This window comes from Lithobates pipiens, unplaced genomic scaffold (assembly GCF_037356315.1).
Source record: "Lithobates pipiens isolate NorthernLeopardFrog02 unplaced genomic scaffold, aLitPip1_a1.2 Scaffold_66, whole genome shotgun sequence".
NCBI classification, from domain to species: Eukaryota; Metazoa; Chordata; class Amphibia; order Anura; family Ranidae; genus Lithobates; species Lithobates pipiens.
In genome coordinates this window covers 632002-649492 of record NW_027507888.1, presented here as the reverse complement: position 1 = coordinate 649492, position 17491 = coordinate 632002, and the positions used below count along the sequence as shown (strand labels likewise).

Below are 17491 nucleotides of genomic sequence, written 5' to 3'. Positions count from 1 at the left end.
TGTCACGAATCTACAGAATGCGGCAGGTTTTGCTACGGGATCAGGAGCATTCTGTATTAATGCCATAAGAGTGTCAGCCGACCAAGGTGCCCATGTCCTCAGAACGACTTGTTGAGTCACTGTAGGTGGCTGTCCTGCTTGACCCGCATTTGGATTATTTACTTGTATTACCCTAGTCCGACTGTGGACTGGAGCTACGGACTCTGGTCTTTGAGCTCCGCAATGTACACATTCCTGTGCCCAGTCTGTATTCTGGGTACCGCATACTCGGCATACCCATCCTCTTCCTCTTAAGGAAGGATAAAGTTTTGGTCTTTCGCTACCTGGTGTGGTAGTGGTATAAGGAGGTGGAGTACCTTCCGTTTTTACTCCATCCTCGGGAGCAGAAGGGAGACTCTTGCGTCGGACCTTCATGTCCCATCCACCCTGTTCATGACAATACTTCCATCCCTCCTCTTTAGCCCTGTTGGAAACCTTAATTAAACATTGTATTTGTGATACCCATCTGTTCTGCAGGACCTCTCCCTGTCTGTCTCTCTTTATATTCTCCCAACCTTCTACACTTAGCCCATTTTCTCCATCCATTCCAAATTTCTTGAGAACCCTATTCGTGCCCTGTGCCTTGTCCTTCCCATACAACATTGTAATTATGTCTTTAACAGCATAACATTTCTGAGATTCCTCCTGGGGTTTACCATGTGTCTGGCCCATTTTGACAGTCCTGCCTAGGTGGCGTTTGGATCACTTACTAAGTGTCTCGTTGCCTTCTCCTCCTAGGGTGCCAAAATACTAAAAACCTCTCCTGGATGAGATTTCTGAAATCGAATTACTTTATATGCTAGCCAACTGACAAATATTATGACCAGACTGACGGCTACAACATATACAAGCATTCCTTTTGGTGGCCAAACACATATAACTAGATCTCCGGACTTTGTGGAGACCTTATTCCCTTCCCATTACCATGGAATCTCTCAGCATTCGTTTCTTATTCCTGCTTTATTGAGGCAGTCAGGACTTATACTTTCAACCCGTTTTTAGGCTCATGAATCAAAAAGCGTATATCAAACTTAAGTGTCGGACCCCCAAGTACTCTTACGAGTTAAGGGCGCATTCCGTTACTCATTGGGATGATATATGTTTCAATTCACACCATACAAACAGGGCTTATCTCAGTCACAACAGACAGATGACAAGGAGACAGACAAGAAACAACGGTAACATAAGTCAAATATTAAATTCAAGACTCGCTTACTACAGAGGTTGGTTTTACCTGAAGAACAATACAGACAGATCGGGTGGGCACAAATCTAAGAAGCACAGAGTTTATAAGAAAATAAAGCTTTTCTTACCTGCGCAGGTTTTGTCTGTGGTTCCTAATGTGCCCGACCTCTTCGTTCCGTCCTTATGTTCGTTCGCCTCTTGTAGTTTCTTTAGCGAAGTCCCTTGTTCGTGCGCCAAAAATGTTAGGTGTGACTACTGCAAGTCACCTATTCATAAGTTATGTTACCATTTCCCAATTATTATTAGAGTCTTATCTAAGCAAGGAGACACGGAAAGAGTTCTCAGTATGTCTGCTCAGACGGTCGCACTCACTCACTCTGAGTCTCTTTATTATCACACAGCTCTTATATACACAAAAGACAGACAGGCGTTAAAAATGTTGAAACAAAACAACTTCTATAAAAGGCAATTTCTAAGTGTCTTCTGCTCTTAAAGCTGATGCAGCAGTTGACCCTTATGACATGGCTTCCTCTTTGTGTGTACGTGACTGGATGTGACTGCACCCATCCGGCCTTTAAGAATGATGTCTTTAAAACAACTGAAAACAGACGAGATAAGCATTTATAAGAAACATACTGTCAACCATTTTTATTCTTATACCTTGATCCTCACAGTCACCATGTGCTTTGCTGAATTCAAACGTGTGTGCATTCACAGATGTGTGGGGTAAAATTAAAGCGGGAGTCCGCCGTTTTTTTTTTTTTTTTAAGGCCAGCAACTACAAATACTGCAGCTGCTGACTCTTACAATAATGACATTTACCCGCCCAGCGTGCCTGTGCAGTCTCTCGATCGTCTCTCGGGTGCTGCCGCTGCCATCTTGGGATATGGAAATCAGGAAGTGGAGCCTTTCAGCTCCATTTCCCGGTTCCCTACTGCGCATGCACGAGTCGCGCTGCGCAATAAGGATGGTCCCCGCTGTCTCTGGGATCCGTGTGTTTCCCAGCAGGCAACGGGGGACTTTTGGAAAGGGGCGTACCTTCTGCAGAATCTACACCGGAAGTGGGTGCAGATACCTGTACTGTACAGGTACCTGCACCCCCTCCTCCCTGAAAGGTGCCAATTGTGGCGCCAGAGGGGGGGGGGGATTCCAATGAGCGGAGGGGCCACTTTAGGGTGGACCTCCGCTTTAACAATAAGGTCCCATTCAGGCCTGGGCATTTTTCTAGAAGTGCACAAAACTGTACATGTTTGCATGTATTTGACAACAAGCGCAAAATTGTTTCATGCTTGCAGTTGCGGGAATTCCACTATACGCTATGCGTAATCCATCTCACCTGCACTGATGAGCGTCCTTTCAGCATTCTGGTATAATGCATCTCAGTAAACCCCTGTCTTGAACATTTCCCCAAATAAAATGCCTTGCAACCCCCCATGTGTTAATCAGGCACACGGGCATCAGGAGCGTACATTTAATAACCGATAATGTCTTTGCAGAGTGAACACATCCCCCCAGGCATTGCACAGAGGCTCTTCGCTGGTGGACATATCCTCACTGCAAACACTTCTCTGCATCCTCAGCAAGCTTTTCACTACCAGACGGATCTCAACCAGCCTCAGTCTGCCCCAGCCAGCTCTTTAGAGCGGGCTGCAGGAAAACTAACCATGGGAGACATTATGACAATACATATTAAATACATCTTCATAAAATTTCCACAACACAGTGAGATTCATTATTAATAAAACTCAAAATGCAGCAAGCGTATGTGCGTCTAAAAAAGAAGCTTAACCACTTTGCATCCAGGCCAATTCTGACATTTCTCTCCTACATGTAAAATTCATATTTTTTTTGCTAGAAAATTACATAGAACCCCAAACATTATATATGTTTTTTTAGCAAAGACCCTAGAGACTACAATGGTGGTCATTGAAACTTTATCTCGCTCGGTATTTGCACAGCAATTTTTCAAATACTTTTTTTTCAGAAAAAAAACAGTTTCACGCTTTACTTTTTTTTCTTTTTTTTTTTTCTTTAAGTTAGCCCAATTTTGTCACTCTTCAAAATTGCACACATTCGTGGAATGGCACCAAACGTTGGTATTTAAAAATCCCCATAGGCGACGCTTTCAATTTTTTACTGATTACATGTTTTGGGTTACAGAGGAGGTCTAGGGCTAGAATTATTGTTCTCGCTAACGTTCGTGGCGATACCTCACATGTGTGGATTGACCACCATTTTCATATGTGGGCGGGACTTATGTTTGCGTTCGCTTCTGCGTACAAGCTCACGGGGAAAGGGGCGCTTTACATTTTTTTTTAATTGTTAATTTTATTTTTTATTTTTTGTTTGACACTTAAAAAAAAAATAATTATGACTTTTATTCCTATTACAAGGAATGTAAGCATCCCTTATAATAGGAATATGGCATGAAATTACCTATTTACAGTGAGATATGGGGTCAATAAGACCCCACATTTCACCTCTAGGCTGGGAAGCCTAAAATAAAAAAAAAAAGATCCTTGCTTCCCAGCCCAGGGAGCACCGTATATTTTCAATGCAGAGGCCAGGCGTCACAACATAACATCGCACCCGGCCTCAGAATGATCATAGAGACTCTGGGGACCATCTGGTCTGCCGGAAATCTCTATGGTATCATCCGGGGGCCAGCGGATCCTGTGACTGACTTACAGATGGAAGCGGTGAGTAAATAGAAGCACTGGAGGGCGCCCGTAAGAACAATCAAGTGGCGGAACAGCCGCTATGATCATTCTTATGGTGCAGGGAATCACCGGCTGAAAATGCAGATACCTGAATGATGTCTGTAACCTCAGGCATCATTCAGATATACCACCACAAAGCCCACAATGTCATATGACATAGCTTGGGCCTCCAAGTGGCTAAAGACACTTGGTTAAAAAAGTGCAATGCTTGATGCTCAAAGGACTACATGAGCTACTTTGATGCTTTTGTCATGCACAGGTCTTTCTTTTTAAATTGCTCAGCCTTATGCACATAGTGTGAAAGCATGGCCATATTTTGCAATACTTACAAAGCACTCATGTGGGAATGGGCCTTGGCACCACATGCACCAGCTAAAAGGCAGTGCAATTCTGTGCATAGCAGGAAATGGGGATAAAACATTTAGGCCTAATGCACATAGGGAGTTAAAAAAAAAAGTTGCAAAGCCAGTACTGACGCCAGGAAAAATCTGTCGGTGATTCAACAGCGGGTCAGAGGAGGAGCTGCTGTAGGATAGAGAAGACAGTTGCTCTTCAAATCAAATCCACCCTTAAATCAGATTGATTAAAATAGTTTGCAATTCCTAGAGTTAAGGAGCTGGTAAGGTGGGGTATAATTTATCCCAGTGGAACATTTGAGCAGCTGGGGATAAATATGTTAAAGCTATCCACAGACTATTGCAACTCAGCCATTTGTAATGAAAGCGATTGATTTCAGTACAGCCAGTTGTCAAGCAACTTTGGTACAGACAGCATTTATGGTCACTGCAGGGATTACTGACAGGGAACCCCCCACTTTCAGAATACAATAGCGCAGCCAGAGTGTGTTGAATTCATTATAATCTCAGCTGGTCCCTGCTGAACCATCCACTTTCCCACTTTCCTCCTTTCAACCCATCAATGAGAATAAAAAAAAAAAAAAAACCTCAAAATTAAATTCCATCAATGGCACACAAGTTAACGGTTCAGCAGAGACCAGTTGAGATTCAATTCATCTATGGGTAGGGCTGGTTGTACCCAAGCCTATCCATTGATCGACTTGGGGCAATTAGCCTAGCAACTAGCCCAGCTAGCAGTAATCATTGGGGTTTATTTACTGAAACTGGAGAGCAAAAAAATCTGGTGGAGCTCTGTACAGAAACAAATCTGCTTCTAGGTTTGTCAGTTTGATTGAACAAGTGAAAGTTATAAAGCAGAGATTGTCTACTCCAGTTTTAATAAATCAACCCAATTGTGCTCTGTTGGCAGGGATCCTTTCCAGCCGGCAGAGCGCAATAGCGCTGTGGGTGGAATTCCCCATCAATGCAGATATGTCTATGGGGGAACAAGGTGTTAGGTGTGACCTCAACAAGTCACCTATTTGTCAGGTTATGTTACCGTTTCCCAATTGTTAGTTAGAGTTCTTATCTAAGCAAAGAGACACGGAAGTATTCAGTATTTCTGCTCAGAAGTCCGTCGTTAACTCTGACTTTCTCTGACTGACTCTGGCTCTGAGGCTTCTTTATTACATCTTTTATAGACAGAAAAGAGCAAACATCAGCAGTGTAAAAAAACAACATTTTCAAAGAAAAGACAATTCTCCGGGTGTTATCAGCTGATAAGACAATCTTCTGGGCGTAGACTGCTTTTTAGGGCTGATGCGGCCTCTTCTTGATGAGTACGTGACTAAAGATGACGAGTCCTTATTTTACAGAGAAGGATAGAAAAATACATGTATTTAGTAAGACATACGGTCAACCATTTTGTTTCAACATATACCTTAATCCTTACATTTCCCCCTTTGACATCACCCCTCCCTCTTGCCCTGGGTCCACCTGAACAAGTTCTAGTCGGCCTATATCCAGAGTACTCTCCCTGACCGCGAGTTGTCAGAGGGGTATACACCCATCCCCCTGGACAGTACCAACATCTAAAATTCAGGAAGAGTGGCTTTTCTGACAGATGGGTGATGTCAAGAAACTAAATCCACCTATCTTCACAAAAGTTCCATCTTTTCCGCATCATTTACCTTGGCTTTCTTGCAAAAGCACATGAGCAGTTTAAAGCATGCATAAAAGAAAAATACGAATAAGAGCACCACTATAATCGTCATTGCTGCCTTCTTAACCCAAGAGAATAACCCTGAGAAACTAAAAGTTCCACCAAACGGATCCCAGTCGCGACCAATATTTCGGGCCTTCTCTTGTAAATTCTTTACTTCCGTACGGTGTTGTGCAATGATGTCATAATAGTCAGGTACCTCAATGCTGGTGTTATGTATCCAAGTACAGCACTCATAGTCCTCAGTAGTTTCACAGAGTCCTGTCAGTGCTGCACTCATACTTTCAATTGCTAATTCATGTAATTCTAATTGTTGTCTGATGGCTCTGGTCTCCAGATTTAACTTAGTAATATCATCAGAGTTTTTCTCCAAAACATCATTAATAATTCCTGTATAGTTATTTAGTCGTTTCATTAAGTCTATACCCCATCCTGTCCAGGACGGGAACCAAGCCCATGCCATGTCCTTCTTCAGGAATATTTCTCTTTTACTACGATACCTGAGGGGATATCTAGGGTGCATGCTAGCTTCTAATAGGTGATCACCTCGTTCATCACCTACTACTCCCATTACTGGTACTAAACTTGCGAGGTAGCACCATCCCTGAGCTCTTCTAGGTATCCAAGTATAACATTTATCCTCACAACAGATATATATATTATTTCCCAGTGCTACTGATCTATTACCGATATTATTTCTATAAAGGGAGGTGTATCCATAAAGAGATAGGTTACTCACTAACCACCTGGTGTTGTTGTCTGAAATATTACCGAGGAACTCAGCTAACGATTGGTGTGTGTGGGTTATACTAGGGTAGAAGACCGTGTTTTTCCCAGGAGTAGCTTTTGGTATGAAAATGGACAAGTTAAATTTGCTGTCTTGGCATTCTCCATTTCCTCCCGTTGTGTTCCCTAGGTTGAAACACCAATCAGGGGAAAAGGCGAGACCATTTGACTTAAACATTACTGTCTCGCTGGTATTTGTTCTAATTATGTTAATGCTACTGTTAGCAAGGTCAGTATAGTTTATAGGAACTGCCATCAGTGGTATACTTGCTGTGCTGGGGTGTAATTTGCTACAAATCCAACATTTCTCATATCCTGACTTCTGGGCATAAGCATATTTAAACTTCAGTAATAACATTTTTTTAGAAAATCCTTCATCCTTGTATATTTTATTCTGTGAGGTAACCAAACTATTAGCCAGGATTACTGAAACAATAAAAAGATACATGTTGTCATTTGCCAACTGGCTCCTTTTTACAATGAGAAGCGTGGATCCAGGTAGGTTTCCCTTCCAATTTCACTGAGGTTGCTGTAATCAATAGCACCTGGAAAGGACCTTCAAACCTTGGTTCCAGTGTCTTTCTGGTATGTTTCTTTACATACACATAGTCTCCTGGTTGTAGATCGTGTGTACCTGTGACAGAATTAGGGTCTGGAAGAGAAGAATACACACTCTTGTGGATTTTAGTCAGACGCTGTTGTAACTGTATTACATACGTAGTTAACCTATCACATTGTAATTGCATACTTTGAGGAAAATATAAACCTAATCTAGGTGCACTTCCAAACAGTATTTCATATGGGGATAACCCTGTTTTTCCTGTTGGGGTGTACCTAATAGAGAACAAAGCTAAGGGTAGGCACTCAGGCCATGGTTTATTTAACTCTTGCATAGCTTTTTGTATTTTCAGCTTGATTGTACCATTTACTCTTTCTACTGATCCTGAACTCTGTGGGTGGTAAGGAGTATGAAAACTTTGTTGAACCCCTAACATTGCCATCACATTTTGCATTATTTCTCCCGTGAAATGTGTCCCCCTATCTGATTCTATTGTTTCTGGGAGACCAAACCTAGGTATCAGCTCAGTAATCAGTTTCTTGGCGGTGGCTTTTGCCGTAGCTGATTTCACAGGATAACTTTCGGGCCAGCCTGAAAATAGGCAGATGCACACGAGAACAAATTCAAAGGGGCCGCTCTTAGGCATTTGTATGTAGTCAATCTGCAGTCTCTGAAAGGGATATTGGGCCCGGACCTGATGTTTACGTGGGGTTTTCACTCTCTGTCCTGGGTTATTAATCAGACAGATTTGGCATGCAGCACAGTAGTTCCTTGCAGTACTACTGAATCCAGGGGCTAGCCATCCTTGGCTTACAATCCTATACATAGAATTGGAGCTGACATGAGTGGGTAAGTGGACAGCCGCTGCCATTGCGGGGTATAGAGAAGCGGGTAGACATATTTTGTCTCCTTCTCTCCATACATTGTCAAGGCCTGGTGCAGCTCCCTCCTTAACCCAACGGTCCTTCTCAATAGCCCCTGCTTGTTCCTGTAGTTCGATTAGCTGCTGCCATGTGGTTTCGGGCATACTCACCTGTACCGTGGCTAAGGTCTCAGGGCTTACTTCCCCTAGAGCTGCCTTCTTTGCAGTTAAATCTGCAAATGCGTTTCCTTTTGCCTCAGTTGTTTTTGCGCTCGTGTGTGCCGCTATCTTCATGATGGCTACTCTTATAACCTTTTGAAGATTGTTCAGGACTCTTTTGATTCCTTCACCATGTTTAACAGGTGTGCCTGCTGCTGTAAGGTAACCTCTAGCTTTCCATATGTGGCCATAATCATGTGCCACACCGTAGGCGTATGCGGAATCAGTGTAAATGTTCCCTTCTTGTCCCTCCAAGTGTTCTAGGGCTTTCTCTAGAGCGGTTAGTTCCGCTTCTTGTGCCGACATGTGTGCTGGTAGTGACTTTGCCTCAATTACCTGTGTGTCCGTTACCACAGCATAACCTGTGTGATATTTACCTTTGTCATCGGCAAATCTACTACCATCTATGTACAGTGTGTGTTCTGCATTTGCAATGGGTATGTCTGTGACATGTGGGAACCCCGTGGTTTCTTGTTCCATAAGTTGAAAACAATCGTGTTCATCAGATGTTATGTCATGAAATGAAAGTGTGTCAGAATCCTGAGTATCTTGTGCTGTATCTACACCATTATCATCATTACTCCCCCCTGTCAAATCTGTCTGTAATGGTAAAAGCTGTGCTAAGTTAAAAGAAGTGCATCGCTGAAAGGTAACATTGGGGGGTAGGAGCAAAGTGCATTGTAGACGCAGCTGCCTTGCCATTGATATGTGTTTTGGCTGGACCTGTGACAAGATGGCGTGTATGTCATGTGTGGTATGTACCACTACAGGATTGTCTAAGACAATTTCTGAGGATTTGTCAATGATAATTGACACTGCTGCAACTGCTCGTACACAGGACGGTGATCCTCTAGAGACAGGATCGAGAGCCGCCGAGAAGTATGCTACCGGCCTTTGTTTGATGTGTTGTTGTGTCAACACCCCTGTTGCGTGTCCCGTGATTTCAGCAATGTACAAATGAAATGTTTTGGTATAGTCAGGGATCCCGATCGCAGGTGCCGAAATTAGTAACCTTTTTAAGGTGCTAAAAGATTCATGACCTGCTTCTGTGAGTACATAGGGTACTATTTTCAAGCAATCATATAATGGCTGCATCAGAGAACTGGCATGTGGTATCCATTGTCTACAATATGATACCATTCCCAGAAACATACGAAGTTGCTTAAAGTTGCGTGGGATATTCATTTGTCTTATGGCCTGGACTCGGTCTTCAGTGAGGTGTCGAGTACCCTGGGATATACAGTGGCCCAAAAAGACAACCTTTTTCTGACATACCTGTAACTTAGTTCTATTCACCTTGCACCCTTTTTCAGCCAGGAATTGTAACAATGAGAGAGTGGCTTTTAAACAAGTATTGTTATCCGGACAACATAACAATAGGTCATCTACATATTGCAACAATACACAAGTGTCAGGTGGTTGCCATTCCCCTAACACTGTCTGCAGGGCTTGTGAGTATAGAGTTGGCGAATACGCCATTCCTTGAGGTAGGCGTGTCCAGGTTAGCTGACGGTTTCGAAGGCGGAACGCGAACCATGGTTGACATTCCTCCGCCAGGGGTACAGAAAAGAAAGCATTTGCCAAGTCTACAACTGTAAATGAGGAGCTATCTGATGGTATTTCTGACAGTAAGGTATGCGGGTTCGGTACTAATGGCGTTATTGGGGCCAATATTTTGTTTATTGCCCTTAAGTCCTGTACCATCCTATACCTTATTGGGCCATCCCCCAATGTCTTTTTCTTAACTGGATACAATGGGGTATTGGCTGGTGATTGTATTTCTTTTAATGCTCCACTTTTAAGTAGAGCCTCCACTTGTAGTTCTATAGCTGCTTCCTGGGGCGCACTGAGTGGGTACTGTTTCTGCTGAGGGAGAACTGCTCCTGGAATCAGCTGTAGAGTAACCGGGGGTATGGGCAGAAGCCCAACGTCTGCTGGATGTGTTTCCCATAACCCTTCCGGAAGGCTAGACAGAATTTGGTCTATTTCCGGTGAGGGCGTATTGGACGGTTCTGGTTCTTCTTCCAAGCATTGTATTTTACTACAGATTTCTATACCCTCTGGGTCATCTCCTATTGCTAGGGTGACCATGCCATCTGGGTGATAAGTAATGTTCGCTCCTATTTTCTGAAGAATGTCTGCTCCTAATAAATTAGTGGGAGCTCCTCTGGAAATCAAAAAGCGTGACAAAAACATGTGATTTCCTATCTTTACTTTTAAAGGTTTAGTCAGCGGGGCATCGGACAAAAGACCGTCATAACCACTTATGGGTATGGTGTCACGGGACATCATGTGTGGAGGGACTACTGAATCAGACAACAGACTGCGTGACGCTCCTGTGTCAACCAAACAAGGAATATGTTTACCTTCCACCTTCATCAACATGTGGAGCATTTTGTTCTCTGATTCAGCTAGGACTGGGGCAAGTCATGCGGTCGGATCGTCCCTATCATTGGTACGCCTCTGTCTGTAGTCCCTCGTGTCTCTGTCCGTGTTTCCTTCCTGTTCGTCTTTTATCCTTTTCCTACAGTCTCTTTTTATATGTCCCACCTTGTTGCAGTAATAACAGGTAAGAGGTTTACGGGAGGAATTCCCTCCTTCATTGACCCGGGCAACAGTGTTAACTCCCGGTGTCCTTCTGGGTTTAGTTTCTGCTAAATCAGCCTCTATGCCTTGTGCTTTCTGCAACAATGTTCCTCTGTCCCGTATGGCTCTCCATTCGGGAGTACATGCCTTCAGTTTGTCACCTATTTGGGGTACTAGTCCTTCCATAAACTGTCGATTGAAAGCCCTAATGGTGACGGGTAAGGCTAAATCTAGACCTTCGTCAGCCATCATGCTTTCCATGTTGAGGTAAAATTCTGTAACAGTCTGACCTGGGGCCTGTTTTATGGGCGCTGTCGAACCCCTTTCCTGCTGTTTCCCTTGGCAAAATTCTCGTAACTGAGCAATAAACAGGGGTCTAGAGTCTATATGACGGGGGTGTATTCCTGGTGGATCTGCCGCTGGATCCCCTTGTGGTCTATGTGGAGCAATTTCATTCATAAATTGATTAAACATCGTTAGTGTCATTTTATGTCTACACAAATCTTCCCCATCTTGCCAAGTTGCTTCATGTGTGTCTAGTAATTGTGTCACGAATCTACAGAATGCGGCAGGTTTTGCTACGGGATCAGGAGCATTCTGTATTAATGCCATAAGAGTGTCAGCCGACCAAGGTGTCCATGTCCTCAGAACGACTTGTCGGGTCACTGTAGGTGGCTGTCCTGCTTGACCCGCATTTGGATTATTTACTTGTATTACCCTAGTCCGACTATGGACTGGAGCTACGGGCTCTGGTCTTTGAGCGCCGCAATGCACACATTCCTGTGCCCAGTCTGGGTTCTGGGTACCGCATACTCGGCATACCCACCCTCTTCCTCTTAAGGAAGGATAAAGTTTTGGTCTTTCATTACCTGGTGTGGTGGTGTTATAAGGAGGTGGAGTATCTCCCGTATTTACCCTATCGCCGGGAGCAGAAGGAAGACTTTTGTGTCGGACCTTCATATCCCATCCACCCTTTTCCTGACAATACTCCCATCCCTCCTCTTTAGCCCTGTTGGAAACCTTAATTAAACATTGTATTTGTGATACCCATCTGTTTTTCAATATCTCTCCCTGTCTGTCTTTCTTTATTTCTTCCCAACCTTCTACACTTAATCCATTTTCTCCATCCATCCCCAATTTCTTGAGAATCCTATTTGTGCCCTGTGCCTTATCCTTCCCATACAACATTGTAATTATGTCTTTAACAGCATAACATTTCTGAGATTCCTCCTGGGGTTTACCATGTGTCTGGCCCATTTTGACAGTCCTGCCTAGGTGGCGTTTGGATCACTTACTAAGTGTCTCGTTGCCTTCTCCTCCTAGGGTGCCAAAATACTAAAAACCCTCTCCTATATGAGATTTCTGAAATCGAATTACCTTATATGCTAGCCAACTGACAAATATTATGACCAGACTGACAGCTACAACATATACAAGCATTCCCTTTTGGTGGCCAAACACATATGACTAGGTCTCCGGGACTTTGTGGAGACCTTATTTCCGTCCCATTACCATGGAATCTCTCAGCATTCGTTTCTTATTCCTGCTTTATTGAGGCAGTCAGGACTTATACTTTCAACCCGTTTTTAGGCTCATGAATCAAAAAGCGTATATCAAACTTAAGTGTCGGACCCCCAAAGTACTCTTACGAGTTAAGGGCGCATTCCGTTACCCATTGGGATGATATATGTTTCAATTCACACCATACAAACAGGGCTTATTTCATTCACAACAGACAGATGACAAGTAGACAGACAAGAAACAACGGTAACATAAGCCAAAATATTAAGTTCAAGACCCGCTTACTACAGAGGTTGGTGTTTACCTGAAGAACAATTCAGACAGATCAGGTGGGCACAAATCTAAGAAGCACAGAGTTTATAAGAAAATAAAGCTTTTCTTACCTGCGCAGGATTTGTCTGTGGTTCTTGATGTGCCCGACCATTTCGTTCCGTCCTTATGTTCGTTCGCCTCTTGTTTCTTTCTGCAGGTCCCTTGTTCGCGGCGCCAGAAATGTTAGGTGTGACCTCAACAAGTCACCTATTTGTCAGGTTATGTTACCGTTTCCCAATTGTTAGTTAGAGTTCTTATCTAAGCAAAGAGACACGGAAGTATTCAGTATTTCTGCTCAGAAGTCCGTCGTTAACTCTGACTTTCTCTGACTGACTCTGGCTCTGAGGCTTCTTTATTACATCTTTTATAGACAGAAAAGAGCAAACATCAGCAGTGTAAAAAAACAACATTTTCAAAGAAAAGACAATTCTCCGGGTGTTATCAGCTGATAAGACAATCTTCTGGGCGTAGACTGCTTTTTAGGGCTGATGCGGCCTCTTCTTGATGAGTACGTGACTAAAGATGACGAGTCCTTATTTTACAGAGAAGGATAGAAAAATACATGTATTTAGTAAGACATACGGTCAACCATTTTGTTTCAACATATACCTTAATCCTTACAAAGGAAAGGGAGGGGAAAAAAAAAAAAAAAAACACACAAACACATAATCCACAAGTTGCTCAATATGTAAATATGGCCCAATTAATATACCAAATATAAAATACAAATACCCACCAGCGCATAAGTATCTAACCCAATATAAAATACACTTGAAACAAGAGAGATATAGAAAATTTATAATATATATATATATATATATATATAAATATATATAAATAAAATTACAAAAAAAAAAAAAGGGAAATGTACTTACCCCTCTGATGCCATGGCAGATTTTTTAGAATTCCTAAAATGCAAAAAACAGGTTATAGTACAAACAGAAGTTCAAATGGAAATAAAATGGAAATAAAATGTATTAATGCAGTACACAGTAACTGGCAATAAACAGCAGTAATAAACTACACAATATCTATAACTAAAAAAGGATAGACAAAGACAAGATAAATCTATGCAAATGTGAATATTAAAAGGATAAAAAAAATCTAAGATTTTCAAAAGATGCAATCTGCAAAATGGCAATCCAATATCGCAAGCGATCTCAGGATCAGGAGTTTTGCTTGAAATGGCTGTGTCTGTAGAATTTATAGAGGTTTGGAATTGCTGACAACCAATTAGGACTTTCTTTTTTTTTTTATATACTACCAATGATTGGCTAAGCCCTTTTTACACTGATGTCTGAAAATTAGGAGCCTTAAGGTCTGAGTCCATCTTTTTTTGATTTCTCGTCTCCACCTTTGTCTGTGACAAGTCTGGGACATCATGCCTCATTAGCATTGAGAAAAAAACAAAAAAAAAAAAAAAAACACAACACACACCTGTTCAGTATTGCAGTATTGTATACGTTCTACTGAAACAGACATCCGAGTCTCAAATTGCTTCAGAATTGTCATGTTATAAAAGTCTAATCTCTTTACGCGCAAAAACAATTCTCCCCAAATATGCAAATCACAGAACTCATTTTAATAGATGTTTTAATTTTCTGCCTTAGTACCTGTAATTTTAAGTTTTAGTCCAGTTTCACACTGCTGCGATCTCAGACATAGCATGTGATTCGCACCCACACTGCAGGTGTCAATCACATGTGATTTCTATCTAATGCCAGTACAGGCACACAGCTGTATGTCTGAACTCACATTAAATTCACAGGGAAAAAAAAAAAAAAAAAAAAAGTAATGGGACCCCCTCCCACACTGAAAATCAGATGGCATAGGTGTTCTTACCTGTGCAAGTTCACAGTGCGATCTGTGAACCTATCTGGTGGTGTCAATAACAATGTAATGACATCTACCGTGGTTTGCAGAAGCCAGTGTGAAATGCCTGTGGGAGAGGAGCGATGCGGCAACAAATGCTGGAATTGCACTTGTTCCTACAAAGCAGCAGTGTGAACCTCGGCTTAGGGCCAGTTCATACCAGATACTTTTCCGTGTGATTTTCTCTGCGCTAAAAAAGCATATTTATCTAATACATTTTCCATGTATTCCAATGGCTCTAGTTCACACCAATGCAGTCAGTTCGTCAGTTTCTGCATAGTAAACCGACTGGAACTGACTGCACTGGTGTGAACTAGAGCCATGGGAATACATGGAAAACACTATGCAAAAAAAAAAAGCACACAAATGCATGCAGTCAGACTTTGGGGTGATTTTAAAGAAATTTATGTGGGTTCATACAAATAAATCCCTTCAAATCACCCTTGAAGTCACCAAAAGTAGTGCAGGGATTACTTTTGGTAATCAGTGCATTGCCACAAAGTCGGCGTTGCACCAATTTGGACGGTGCCATTGCCGGCAATAGTCAAAATCGACTCTTTTTTTTTTAAACAAAGTTACATGGCCCTTTGTCATTTCCAGCAGCAATGCACATAGTGGCTTACATTTTTTAAACCCATTATACCTATTTAAATGAAGTTTTGTTTAAGGCTGATAGTACATTATTAATGTTAGGTGCCTTTCACACATAGCATGTCCATTTTGACAGACTGCTAGCTCAGCGAGGATCACTCAAAATGGAAAAAGGTAGAAAAAGTTAAAAGCCCCACCTACTCAATGGGCAGTGGCATTTTGAAAGCACTAAATACAGTGCTTCCAAGCCGCTCAAAAATGCTGCTTGGAGGAATTTTTCTAACATCCCGCAAGTGCACTGCCCCAGTGTGAAAGCACACAATGCACAGAATGGGAGGCAGTTTCCATCTACTTTTTAGAGGCCATTTCTAGTGCTAAAATGTCTGAAAACTGCCTCAGTGTGAAAGGGGTTTTAAGGAGATTGTATAGTGTATGACCACCCTAAATGTGCATAACAAAACAGAAAAACTAGATCTATGCAATGAGTTTTTGTTATGGTTGAAGTCAAGATCTCAAATAGGATACAAGTCCCTGGCATATTCCTGAATCTATAGTGTCTTAATACAGTAAACATAAGGAACACAGCAAATCAATTTCCCTCATGCTTCATTCACAAATAGAACATAATTGCCAACTTACAGTAAACTGAAAGATACACTTGGGTATCTGCGCTTCAAAATAAGCCCCTCTATCACCTGGACTGCTATTGACAAGAGACACTAAATTCTTTTGCATTTTCAGCTGGCCATACAAGAGACAATCTGATTGTACAGAGGTTGCGCTTTAGAGTTAGCCTGGCTGTACATGGAGTCAAAATTCAGCTTGTTTAGCAGGAATGGCTGAATTTTGATCCATGTATAGGCTGGCTGGTTGTACAGAAGTTGATCTATTGGATGACTTGTGTACAACCAGGCAATTTTCCCCAATGATCAGTGTGGCTATAACGGACAACATTATTAATTTGAAAACAGCCCACTGTCATACTGCAATGCCACAGTGGGAAAGATTACCCCATCCAAAGAGAAATGTGTGAATGGGGGGGGATCCACTTTCCCTCCTTCAACCTGCAGTGGGGAAAAAAAACAAACACACACACACACACACGGCTTGAATAAAACTATGCGAACACAAATGGACAGGCACTTGCACCGTATAGTTTCTGGTAGTTCTAAAGAAGGTTGTAAAATCACATTGTACAGTGTATGGCAAGCTTAAATGTGCTTACAATAAAGAAAGAAAAAAAAAAAAAAAAAAAAAAAAAAAAAAACAGAATGCAAGAGGTTTGCATTAAAGATCCCATACTACACAATATAATAGAGTATACAGCAGTATGCTCTACCCTTGCATTCTAAGTATATAACATTGAAAAATAAAAAAGGAAGAAGAAACCCTGCAAACCAACTTTCCAGATAAATCCCTCATTCACCAATAGACAGCATCACGCAAGTTTACAAAAGCGGCAAACTGTACTTCAAAAATTAGCCCACGTCACCTCTCTAGTGACTGACAAACTTCACAACATGAGTGGTGTACATACCTGAATGTGACTGGATATTCTCTTCTTCCAACGCATTGGATGATCTGGTCACAGACTCTGATAAATTCAATCCACTCTAGATAAAATCCAAAACGGAAAGTAAGAAACAGCACAGAGTCACCTGGGTTTAAAAGTCCAAAACCTGTCCTGATAGGAGGATACAACATTGTAACAAGTTAGGGTTCACTGTCTGGTCACAAGCAAAGGCCAGTGCTCCAAATTTAAAAAAAAATAAATAAAAAAAAAAATGCTGCCAATCTCTGGTCTGAAAAACTGGCATCCTGGGAGACAGAAGAAAGCTTTTGCAAGCAAAACCTATACAGAAAAAAAAAAAAGGTAAGGGTTTTACCTTGGATAGTTTTTTCTTCAGAAGCTATAAAGGCACATTTTTTGTGCTTTTTGCATTCTGCAGATTTTCACTACAGCCCACTTAACATGTTTTCATATGGAACACGTTCTGTAGTACAAATCTCCAAAATGCACAGGTGTGAATCCAGCCTAAGTGCCCATGCACACTGCAGCTTCTAAATTTGTCCAAGGTCTGATTCACACTTGTGCAGGTTGCATATTGCAGGTGTATTTAGCATTTTTCAATGCACATCTTTAGACCATGCAGCGTTTATTTCATGTAATAGAAGTGAATG

The 17491-nt window shown here is 41.9% G+C and overlaps 2 long non-coding RNA genes across 2 annotated transcripts in view; one reads left to right on the top strand and one right to left on the bottom strand.

Annotated features, from left to right (window-relative positions):
• The window catches only part of LOC143958947 (uncharacterized), a 125042-nt gene that overhangs the window by 90890 nt on the left and 16661 nt on the right, over positions 1–17491 (top strand). The window lies entirely within an intron of this gene.
• LOC143958953 (uncharacterized) lies at positions 12884–17041 on the bottom strand. The gene is made up of 3 exons (XR_013270163.1): positions 16848–17041; positions 13723–13755; positions 12884–13379 (listed from the first exon to the last, which is right to left on the bottom strand). It is a non-coding gene; the product is annotated as an uncharacterized LOC143958953 (long non-coding RNA).